General features: G+C 42.9%; 2 pseudogenes; one reads left to right on the top strand and one right to left on the bottom strand.

The window, feature by feature from the left end:
- The first annotated feature begins 1,493 nt into the window (after positions 1-1,493).
- LOC114609812 lies at positions 1,494-3,169 on the top strand (annotated as a pseudogene).
- A 6,016-nt stretch (positions 3,170-9,185) lies between these two features.
- LOC114609773 lies at positions 9,186-9,530 on the bottom strand (annotated as a pseudogene).
- Between the last annotated feature and the right edge of the window lie 2,313 nt (positions 9,531-11,843).

Genomic DNA, 11,843 nt, shown 5'->3' with positions numbered 1-11,843 from the left:
CAGGAGTAAAGGGAGTGTCTATGTCTTTAGCAAAATGGTAAACACTGGACTTTTAGGACAGTCCTTGAGATGGTGGAAAAAAACCCTAAAAACATAAGTTCAAAAATATATAATTTCTCAACTGTGCAAAAAATAAGGATGCAATATGAATTATATGAGGGGCTTTCATGAACCTAAAGGAACAAAAGCAACTGCATTAGTAAGCCAGCTTGTCATAAGATAAAAAGGCAGGTAGATTCCTCAGTTCAAGATCAGCCTAGGAAAAGGTGTGGTGGAAATGGTAATTTCAGCTCAGGATCCTACCTAGCTATCTTATTGTCTGTGCTTAATAGAGGTAAGTGGACCTCTGAATTCTTTTGCTGTCTCCTAAGAATCAAAGGCCTGGAGTCATGGAATATTGATTCAGGAACATTTACCTGAAGTGGACACAGGTAAAAGGCTAAGGTAGACTCATGAAGGATCATTTCACTGAAGGAAAAACAGGAGAAAGGATGTTCTGCTAAAGCAAGCACATGAAAGGACATGCGATGAAAGATTCTTTGCTAACAACAACATGAATTGTTCCATCTTACATTGCATAGTTGAGCTTCATTTGTCAGGACTCCATAGAGAGAAATGCATCAAAAAAACTTCTGCCCCCCAAAAAAGAAAAAAAAACCACTTGGGAGGCAGAGGCAGGTGGATTTCTGAGTTCAAGGCCAGCCTGGTCTACAGAGTGAGTTCCAGGACAGCCAGAGCTACACAGAGAAACCCTGTCTTGAAAAAACCAACCAACCAACCAACCAACCAACCAAAAAACAATAAAACAAACAAACAAAAAAACTTCTGATGGTGTGCTGCAGTTTCTTGCTGCCTCTTTGGACATGGGCTGATTAGCAGAATGATGGCAGTGGAGACAGAGTCACGTGCTGAGGGAAAACATGTGCTGAGGACACATGATGTTTGGAGGACTTGATGGACAATGACTATGGCTGAGGTTCACTTGCTTATAGAGCTAGCTGTGCAAGGCTTATTTGGTCTCTCATCTTCACTGATTTTCACTTTGCTGAGAGACACACAGCTGAGAACTTCTGGCATTCTTCCTCATCCTTCTTGCTCACTTATGCCAAAGGTAAGGCCTGGCTGTTTCTCTAGGTAGTACCAACACTGGTTGTTTATGGTTGCTATCCCATAACTCTACCAAATGGACTGCTGGTGTGTATCTCTGAAGTGTTTTTGAGTGGATTGAGCTGCCACTGTTAACTTGTGAACTGAATTGCCGATTTCCAGACAGTATAGATGAGAGTTGTTCCAAAGAACCTTTCTAAATAGATCCACCCTGTGCCCCCTCCGCATCCCCATATCCTTTCTTTTCCACTACTTGTGGTGGTTGTTGGGCTAAAAGGGAGGCTACAGTGTTTAAGAACCATCATTAAAAATAAGGTTTGAAACGCCTCAGTTAAGGAAGCCTTCAGTGCACATTGGGGTGAGCAGGTGGCATTGGTACAGTGTCCATGTCCTCAGAGGTGATCAGAGGGACTGTGGAGATGGTACTAGAGCTCTATGTCTCTGACCGAGAAGGAAATGACGCAACAGGGGATGGAACCAAGGAGAAACCATTTAAAACAGGCCTAAAGGCTTTGATGAGAGTTGGAAAAGAGCCATTTCCCACCATTTATGTGGATTCACAAAAGAAAAATGAGAGGTGGGATGTGATTTCTAAGTCACAGATGAAGAACATTAAAAAGATGTGGCACAGAGAACAGATGAAGAGTGATTCTCAGGAGAAGAAAGAGACAGAAGATAACTTACGAAGAGAAAAGAACCTGGAGAAAGCAAAAAAAAATTATCACTACAAATGACCCGAGCCTGCCCGAGCCGGCATGTGTAAAGATTCGTGCATTAGAAGGATACAGAGGCCAGAGAGTAAAGGTATTTGGCTGGGTCCACAGGTTACGGCAGGCAAGGAAAGAATTTGATGTTTTTGGTGTTGCGAGATGGTACGGTTTATCTTCAGTGTGTCTTGTAGATGACTTGTGTCAGTGTTACAATGGAGTAGTCTTGTCCACCGAGAGTAGTGTGGCAGTATACGGAACACTAAACCTAACTCCAAAGGGCAAACAGGCTCTGGGAGGCCATGAGCTGAGCTGTGACTTCTGGGAACTGGTGGGGCTGGCCCCAGCTGGAGGGGCTGATAACCTGATCAACGAGGAGTCTGATGTGGACGTTCAGCTCAACAACCGGCACACGATGATCCGGGGAGAGAACATGTACAAAATCCTGAAAGCAGGGTCCATGATCACCAGGTGTTTTAGGGACCACTTCTTCGACAGGGGGTACTATGAAGTTACCACTCCGACACTGGTGCAGACGCAGGTGGAAGGTGGGGCCACACTCTTCAAGCTTGACTATTTCGGAGAAGAAGCATTTTTGACCCAGTCCTCACAGTTGTAACTGGAGACTTGCCTTCCAGCCTTGGGAGATGTTTTTTGTGTAGCTCAATCATACAGGGCTGAACAGTCCAGGACACGAAGGCACCTGACTGAGTTCACTCACTTGGAAGCCGAGTGTCCTTTCCTGACCTTCGAGGAGCTCCTAACCGCTTAGAGGACCTAGTGTTGATGTGGTGGCCAGAGTCTTGAAGTCTCCAGTGGCGGGCATAGTGCATGACCTCAATCCGAACTTTAAACCCCCCAAACGGCCTTTCCGCCTGATGAACTATTCAGATGCCATTGAGTGGCTGAAGGAGCACGATGTAAAGAAAGAAGACAGGACGTTCTATGAGTTTGGAGACGATATTCCCGAAGCGCCTGAGAGACTGATGACAGACACCATTAATGAACCAATCCTGCTGTGTCGATTTCCTGTGGCCATCAAGTCCTTCTATATGCAGCGCTGTCCTGAGGATCCTGGACTTACTGAATCTGTGGATGTGTTGATGCCCAATGTCGGTGAGATTGTGGGAGGCTCAATGCGCTCCTGGGACAGTGAGAAGATTCTAGAAGGCTATAAAAGGGAAGGGATTGACCCCGCTCCGTATTACTGGTATACAGATCAGAGAAAATATGGTACATGTCCTCATGGAGGGTATGGCTTGGGCTTGGAACGATTTCTCAGCTGGATTCTGAACAGGCATCACATCCGAGATGTGTGCTTGTACCCTCGATTTGTCCAGCGCTGCACACCATAACACCACGTGGCCCTGAAGCACGAAGGAAATGAAAAGTTAAGACTGCCTCTACAAAAGAACAAACGCCCAAATTGTCCCTTGACTTCCTGTTGGGGGTAGTAGCTTTTCCCTGTCTTTATGTTCTTTCTTCCCATTATCTTAAAAAGCACTAGGTATTACTTGAACATCAAGTGACATTGATGCTCCTTTAATAAAAATACTCACTACAGAATTTTAAGGAAATATATGTCATGCCACTCTCTAGTTATGGAGATACTTTATTGTACTGTAGGTTACAATCATTATATTAAATAAACCATACATGATTATACAGTTTTTTTTTAAAATAAGGTTTGAAAAAAATTAAAGTTATAAAGGACTACTTTAAAATTTTTTCTAACAGGATTTTTTGACTTGGTTGAAAGATCTAAGAGGGTTGTTTGTTTGTTTTATAGCAACTTTCCTGGCTTTGGTGAGAAAACCCATGATCTATTCAGAGAGCTTTTAGAATTTTTACTACCAGAGAGAGCTGTCTCAAATACAGAGAGCTGGCTCAAGCAGAAAGCTAGCTGTCTCAATCATAGAGTTTGTTAGAATAGCAAGAAAAAGCTGTCTAGAGCAGAGCAGAACACAGGGAAAGAGCAGTCTGAAAAGCTGTCTTGAGGCAACTACAGAGCGAAGAGCTATCTAGGGAGCTGTCTAGGGAGCCATATCAAGCAGAACATAGGCTGCCAGCCTGGACCTATGATTTGACCTTGAGTTGTTTGTTTTCCCCATTCCCAGACATCCCTTCTCTCAGAAACCCTCTCCAAGCCCAGGCTGATCCTTGGCATCAGGCCCTGTGTCTACTCTTTCTGCTTCCTGTCAATCTGTGTGTAGAACTCTTAACTACCTACCTCTCCTGCACCATGTCTGCCTGCCTGACATCATGCTTCCTACTATGATGGACTAAACCTCTGGAAAATGTAAGCCAGCTCCAGTTAAATGCTTTCCTTTATAAGAGTTGCCATGGTGGGTTTTTTTCTCACAGTAATAGATCATTGACTAAGTCATGTGGATGTTAGTCATTAAATAAATGATTATAATCCATAATTGGTAGATCCAGAGAGGGTAGGTATAGAGGAAGGGACTAAGGGGAACATATGACTCTCCCTGGGAGGAAAGAAATAATAGTTTTGTTTTAAGAGGTGGACTGGGGGTGGATGGGTATGGAATAGGAGGACCATGTGGGGAGGAGAGGGGAAGGGTTGAGATAGGGAATTCTGGGAGAGACAGCTGAAATTGAGGGGCATTTGAAGGATGATATGGAAACCTAGTGAAGTGGAAACTTCTGAAATTTTATGAAGGTGATCCTAATGAAGTCTTCTAATGATGGGAGATAGAGTCCCAACTGGCCATCTCTTGTCACCAAAGAAGGCTACCAGTACTGGGAATGGGTTGGATTCAATTGAGTTGTTGTTCAAAAGGGGTCCCAAATAACCCAGTCTGTTGCTAAAATTTTAGGAGCCCCATTGCTGAGGACAACATCCACATCACTCATTGAACATGGAGATGTCAAGTTGGTGCCTACAAGAACCCTTCACCCCTATGTTCTAGTGGATTCCTGTTGTTATTGTTGTTGTTTTGTTTGCTTTGCTTTGTTTTGGTGGTGGAAGGTACTCTGCAGGTTACCGAAAGAGAAACATAAACACCAACCTAGACAAAAATCCTTTGATCTACAACCTGTCCTGCAGGAAAGACAAAAAACAAAATGGTGGCATAGAACTTGTGGGTGTAGCCAGCTAAATCTGATTTGACTTAAGGCTTACTCCACAGGAAGGAACCCATATCTGACACTGCTTGGGTGACCAAGAATCAGAGATTGGATAGTCCAGAGACCTAGGGAAAGAAAAAAAAAAGTGTCAATAAAATGACTCCTAGTGATATCCTGCTATACTCATATATCAGTGCCTTATTCAGTTGTAAGTAGAGAAGCTTCCTCCTCCAGGAACAGATACAGTGACCCACAGATAGACATTACTCAGAGAGAGAATCATTACACACACACACACACACCTATAAGTGGGATGCCTCTATCAAATCTCTGCCCCCAGAGCTCAGGAAGGTCTGTGGAAAAGAAGGTAGAAAGAGTGTAAGAGATGGGGGGTGGGAGGATGCAGGACACTAGGAGAACAAGACCCTCTAAATTAACTGAGTCAGGCTCATATGAACTCACAGAGACTGAAGCAGCAAGCACAGGGCCTGCAGGATCGGTGCCAGGTCCTCTACATATATATTATTGCTATTAGCTTAGTATTTTCATGGGACTCCTGAGAGAGTGGATGGCAGGGGTTTTGAATTTTGTGCTTGCTCTTGTGACTTCTGTCCTCTGCTGGGTTGCCTTGTCTAGCCTCCCTGTGATGGTTGTTGCTTTGTCTTATTACATTTTATTTGATCGTGTTTGGTTGTGAACTCTGAGAAGTCTGTTCTTATTTAATGAGAGACAGAAAGGGAGTGGATCTGGATGGGAGAGGAGGAACTGGGAGGGGAAACTGAAATGAGGATATATTATTTGAGAAAATAGTTTATTTTCAATAAAAGGAAAAACATCCTTTTAAAAAAGTTCAACCATAAAACTACCGATGAGTCATAAATATAAAATATTAGTACACATGTGTACTCTAAGAATATACTGAATTAAGTAAGAACTAAAATCCAAAAATGTAAAAAAATATGATAAAAGAGATGTTATAGATTTGGGACAAAGAAAGTTGAGAGGAAGTCCCTCCCTTGTTCACTCCGACAGGCTTCTGATCTCTCCCCTGCACTCCTCACAAGTCAAGGCAGCTGTGTTCAAAGCACATTTTGCTGTTGCCCTCCCTCACTCTTAGAGCCAAGCCCACACTTTGGCAGACAGAATGAGCCAGCCCTCCATTGTTTCCTGGTGTTTGTGATTGGACCACACGCTGCATATCTGATTGGCTATAGAAATCAGGGTGACTGGAGCAGTATTCTCAGGGAGGGAGTGCAGGGGAAATCTTTGAGTCAGTCTGGCTGGCATCACAGGCTCAAAACTGGCCTAGCTATAGGTAGAGTTGTAGGTTAGCAGAAAGTTGTCCAGCTACCCGATGCTCAGGGAAAATTTCCATCCAGTAGGCACTTTTTGTAATTCCTCTTTACACAGGGTTGCTAACAAGTAATGGCATTATAGTTCCAAAGTGGAAAAGTGTGATAACCCTTGCCTCAGCACAGGAAAGGAGCCCAGCCCATGCCAGCTTTCCTTTGAACCCCACACGATTTCCAGGTATCAGGAAGTCATGGCATGAACTGCTTACACCTTATCTCTCAGGATACAATATACAAAGATGTACTGTCTTGTAGCCATGCTATGTAGACAAATGGATGGCTTCTTAATTCTTAATGATGATCCTATAAGAATTCCTAAATGGGTGGTGGTGGCGCACGCCTTTAATCCCAGCACTTGGGAGGTAGAGGCAGGTGGATTTCTGAGTTCGAGGCCAGCCTGGTCTACAGAGTGAGTTCCAGGACACCCAGGGCTATACAGAGAAACCCTGTCTCGAAAAACCAAAAAAAAAAAAAAAAAAAAAAAAAAAGAATTCCTAAAATTATATCAATGATTATTAAGCTCTTTTATAAAGGGACTGCTATTAGGTCCTTTTCTGATAGTCAAAACTGCAATGAGAACTCTGCCAGTCTTGAGTGTCATCAGTTAGTTGCTCTTAGATAGTAACCAGACTTCCTCCTCCTCAGAGCACATTCCAAGAGGTTGTAAAACAATTAACCAAAGGTTATAAAAAGGGAACTAATGATTTATTATAGGTACTAGGACAGAAGATAAAATATTGACTGGGTTTATCTATACAAAACTTCACTAATAACTTAGTTACGGTTTTTAAATCTTTTTTTTTAAATTTATTTATTTTTTATTTATATGAGTACACACTGCAGCTATCTTCAGACACACACTAGAAGAGTGCATCGAATCACATTACTGATGGTTCTGAGCCACCATGTGGTTGCTGGGAATTGAACTCAGGACCTGTGGCAGAGCAGTCAGTGCTCTTAACCACTGAGCCATCTCTCCAGCCCTAGTTATGGTTTTTAACTCTCAGTGAACCTATGGAGCTGAGACAGGTAATGCATGTTTAGCCTGATAATTACTCCTAATGGATATGCATGTAAACATTCTCTATTTCTATTTATGATTTGAATTTTATGTGTGAATTTGTGATGAACTTTTACCATGTGACCATGCATTCTAAAAGATGTAAAAGTACTGAGGACAAAGAGAAGAGAAAAGAATTTTCTCTTTTCCTCCCTTTTCATTCATTCTGTTTCTCCCCCCTTTTTTTTTTTAGATGTTCATAGGAAACTTTTACAACTTAGTAAATCACTATAATCAATTTTCTTTTTTGTTTTCATGCACAAAATACTTTAAAAATTGTGTATTTTGTATACTATGCTCAAAGACAGAAAAAATAATATAAAATTACTTTAGGCTGTGTGCACAGGGCAAATCAAACAGAAATCAAATGTATGCAAACCTGTAACAGTCACTGCAACATCTCATTACGTATTACAAAAATCATTATGTTCCCCAAATCTGGAAAAATCCCCCAAATTCAAAATGTTCCTAAATCCTTGAGACAAGGAATGCACACACCATCTCCCTCAGGTGTGAACACAGGTGGAATAAACATGTCATCTGGACTGTGACAACTCAGTGGGTAAAGTCACTTGCAGCCAAGTTTCACAGCCTGAGATTGGATTCCAGGATCCACATGGTGGAAGGAGTCAATCCTTCAAGTTCTCCTCTAAACATGTGCACATGTACACGTGCGCTCATACAATGCACATTATATAATAAACATATATATATATATTATATATATTATATATAATATTATATATATATTCTTCAAGTGGTCCACTTAGACCCTCAAATGCCACAGCTCTGCAGCATCAGATTTGGGGAACCACGTCTGCTGGCACTTTGCCCTGACCACTTCTAGCATTTGATGTCCTTAGACCAGGAATGCTAACCAGGCTCATACCACATGCTTAGAAACTCAGATGCCATCATTAAGAATAGAGATTAGCAACATCTGCCATAGCCATCCACCAGGTGAACTGTGGTGTAGGAGGAGCTAAGGTGGGAGGAGTAAGGAGAGGAAGAGGAGTAGGAAGAGGAAAAGGAAGAAGAGGAATTAGAAAGGAGAAATGTAGGAGCGATGGAGGCAGATGTTCACGTGCCTGTAGCAGTCAAAGGTAGTTGGTATATCTAGGTTGGGTATTGGGTTACACTTCTGATTGTATGGACATCTTGTTACTGATCATTACCAAATATATAAGCTTTTGGATAATTTAAGCATTAGAGTCTCATTTTCCTACTGGGCCTGTGTGGATGGCGGGATGGTCTGGGCAAGGCCCAGCCTTGCAGAGACAGCCTTCTCATGGGTGGCAGGGCTGGTGTTTCTAGCTGTGGGCGCGCATGTGGTCTCCAGCCGAGAAACATGGCGACTGAGCTAGGCAGAGCCACTGCAGCTTAGAAAGTAGGCTAGACCAGTGGCTGATTTTTATATAATTACTACAACACTGTGGGACAGGCTATGTGCTAGAGATTTGTGTCCTGTGTCCCGCCCTTGCTTCAGGTGGTGTTGCAGATGCAATCTGATGTCCAGGTGGCCCAAAATGGAGTAGTGTTGTGGGAGCTTCTGTGGTGGTCCACATACAGGAGCCTCCTGTCCTGGCATTGCGGTATAAGTGAAGACAGATGTTACAATGAGTGTGGGAAGGTGACCATCCTTCCATGGCCTTCAACCAGAAATGACCTCAGCATGTCAATCTATAATGTTGCTGTCCAAATAGGAAAGGGAACTACTGAAAAACCAAAACCCAGTGAAAGGACAGCCTGACTTTAATCAAGTTTCAGAAAGCCTGGTCTCAGCAGACGCACCAGCCAGATGTAAAACATTCTAGAAAACACAGAGGGAAGCAACAGTCAGCCTGGCTGTCTGCTTTTTGCACCTGGGGCAGGTTACTTGGTCCAGCTGACTTTGGGAATGTCATAGTGCTCGGTGAGTGTGTCCAGGTGTCGGTTGAAGTCCTCCACTCTCTGCTTGTGGGTTTTTGACGCCTTCTTCAGGATTCTTTCCATTTGACGCTCCTCCTGCATCTTTTCGAAGGCCGCCTGTGCCGGCGTGCGCTTGTCCAGGCAGTGCCTCTTCTCCTCTATCTTCTTGCTCGTCCCCATGGCCTCCAGCATCTTGGCCTTGTCTTTGTCCTTCTTCTTCTTCCTCCGCTTTGTCACTCCGAGCTCCGCAATGCCTTTCAGCTTCAGGGGGCCCTTCTGGACCTGCTCATAGGCGTCCATAGCGCTCAATGCTACAATCACTTTTCAAAGTGTCCCCTTTTCTTCCTGTGACATCTACTAGCAGGCTGAAAGTTAGAGCCGCGCAGTTCCTGCTGAGATAGAACAAAGGCCATATTACTTAATCTCCTGATGTTAGGCTACAGGTGGCAATCGCCTAAGCCAGCAGCTTTTTATCCTCTGAAAGAGCAAGAACGATTTTTAGGACTCTTTTTTTTTTTTTTTTTAGAAGTTATTATCAGCATTTCAGTATCATTAGAGAGCTAGAACATCCGAAGGCTATCAGTCTTTAAAGCCACACCAGAGTCCTACTCTGTCCCGTTTCAACCCGCTCCAGGCTGGGAGGCTCCCTGCAACTCACTAGAGACCCGCTGTGACCAATGATTTGTGAATAAATCAACAACTCTAGGTCTTCTTAAGTCAGCACTAAGTCTTCAGTGTATGAGTATTTATTATACTAGAAAGGAGATAGCATTCTCTGGTTCTCACATGTAAAAATAACCCCCACCCCCACCTCTGATTTCTATTGAACTTATAAATTTCTCTGCTTTTTTTATTTTATTTAACTTGTGTGTGCATGTGAGTATAAGATAGGTGATGGCTAGTCTTGGCAGTTGGCTTTACACACCTTGGAAGAGGAACAGTTACACAGTGGCTTCCAGCCAATTAGCCTGTGAGTTTGTCTGTGGGGCTTTATTTATTTATTTATTTATTTATTTATTTATTTATTTATTTGGGGGGCATTTTTTAAAAGTGATAACTGATTTAGAAGTACTCAGCCCAACTGGGCTGTGTAAGAAAGGTAGCTGACTGTGATCTGGTCAGCAAGCATCATTTCTCTATGGTTTCTGCTTAAAGCTCCTGTCCCAGTAGAGTTCCCACCTGTATTAGTCAGGGTTCTCTAGAGCCACAGAACTTATGGATAGTCTATATAATATGGGAATTTGTTGTGATGACTTACAGTCTGTAGTCCAATTAACCCAACAATGGTCAGCTGTGGATGGGAAGTCCAAGAATCTAGTAGATGCTCAGTCCACGAGGCTAGTTGTTTCAGTTAGTCTTCTGTAGAAGTGAGTTCCAGCAGATGTGTTGGCAAGTAAATGCAAGCAGGTGAGAAGAATGAATCTTCCTTCTTCCAATGTCCTTATGTAGGTCTCCAGAAGAAGGTGTGGCCCAGTTTAAAGGTGTATACCACCACACCTGGATCTGGGACTTGTTTTGTCCCAGAATGACCTTGAATTCAGAGATCTCCTTGTCTTAGTCTCCTAGGACTAAAGGTGGGTACTACCTTGCCTGGGCCTAAGCTTTTCATAGTCACTATGCCTCAATATCTCCACGCTAAGATTCAGGTTAGAAACTTGTCTTCAAGCCTCAAGATCTGGATCACAGGTGAGCCCTCCAATTCTGGATTGTAGTTCATTCCAGATATAGTCAAGTTGACAACCAGGAATAGCCATTACACCACCCTTGAGGGAAGCTACCCTGTAGTTGTCCAGGCAGGCAAGTGAACCCATGAAGAGAGGAGAATGAAAATGGTTCACATTGACTTCACCAACCTGGATATGACTCAGGGAATCTAATGTCAGGTGGTTCATTGTCAGCATATTTTAAACACAGTTCAGTTTGGGGAAAAGCTTCTAGGAAACAATCATTCCAATTCAAAGTGCACAATAAAGCTTAAGGTTTTAATATATAGAAACTCCTTTACAAAATCCATGTGACCTTGAGGGTGGATTCTACAGCTAAACATCCTAGAATCTAGTGTGGTCTCTGACCAATAACATAGAGGTTAGCAGGCCATAAAATCTATGTGGCATTTCCACTAAGGATGGGCTTTATTGATTAGAAGCAATGGAGTGAGAGATGTTATGGATTAAACATGTTGCAGGATTTGGGTAAAGTCTGCATCTATAACAAAAGGTAAGTTTGGTCTGTCTCCACAGACAGCACAAATGTCAACAGGTCACTAACAATATACACTTCTAGTCTTCTGGGTGGGAAAACAGGTATTTTTATCTCCTCCACTGAGGAGGGAACCCTGTGTGTTTAACATTCCAGGCTCCTTAATGCTCTGTGGGCACAAGAACTTATGTTCTCCCAACATGCCCTGAATTCCCTCAAAGACAGACTTTAAGTTGTAAGCTGTACTGGTTGGTTTTGTGTGTCAACTTGACGCAAGCTGGAGTTATCACAGAGAAAGGAGCTTCAGTTGAAAAAAATGCCTCTATGAGATCCAGTTGTAAGGCATTTTCTCAATTAGTGATCAAGGAGGGGAGGACCCACTGTGGGTGGTGTGATCCCTGGGTTGATAGTTTTGGGTTCTAT

This window comes from Grammomys surdaster, unplaced genomic scaffold (assembly GCF_004785775.1).
Source record: "Grammomys surdaster isolate TR1022 unplaced genomic scaffold, NIH_TR_1.0 125984, whole genome shotgun sequence".
Taxonomy (NCBI): domain Eukaryota; kingdom Metazoa; phylum Chordata; class Mammalia; order Rodentia; family Muridae; genus Grammomys; species Grammomys surdaster.
The sequence above is the reverse complement of the archived record's forward strand: the minus strand, read 5'-3'. Positions and strand labels throughout refer to the sequence as shown.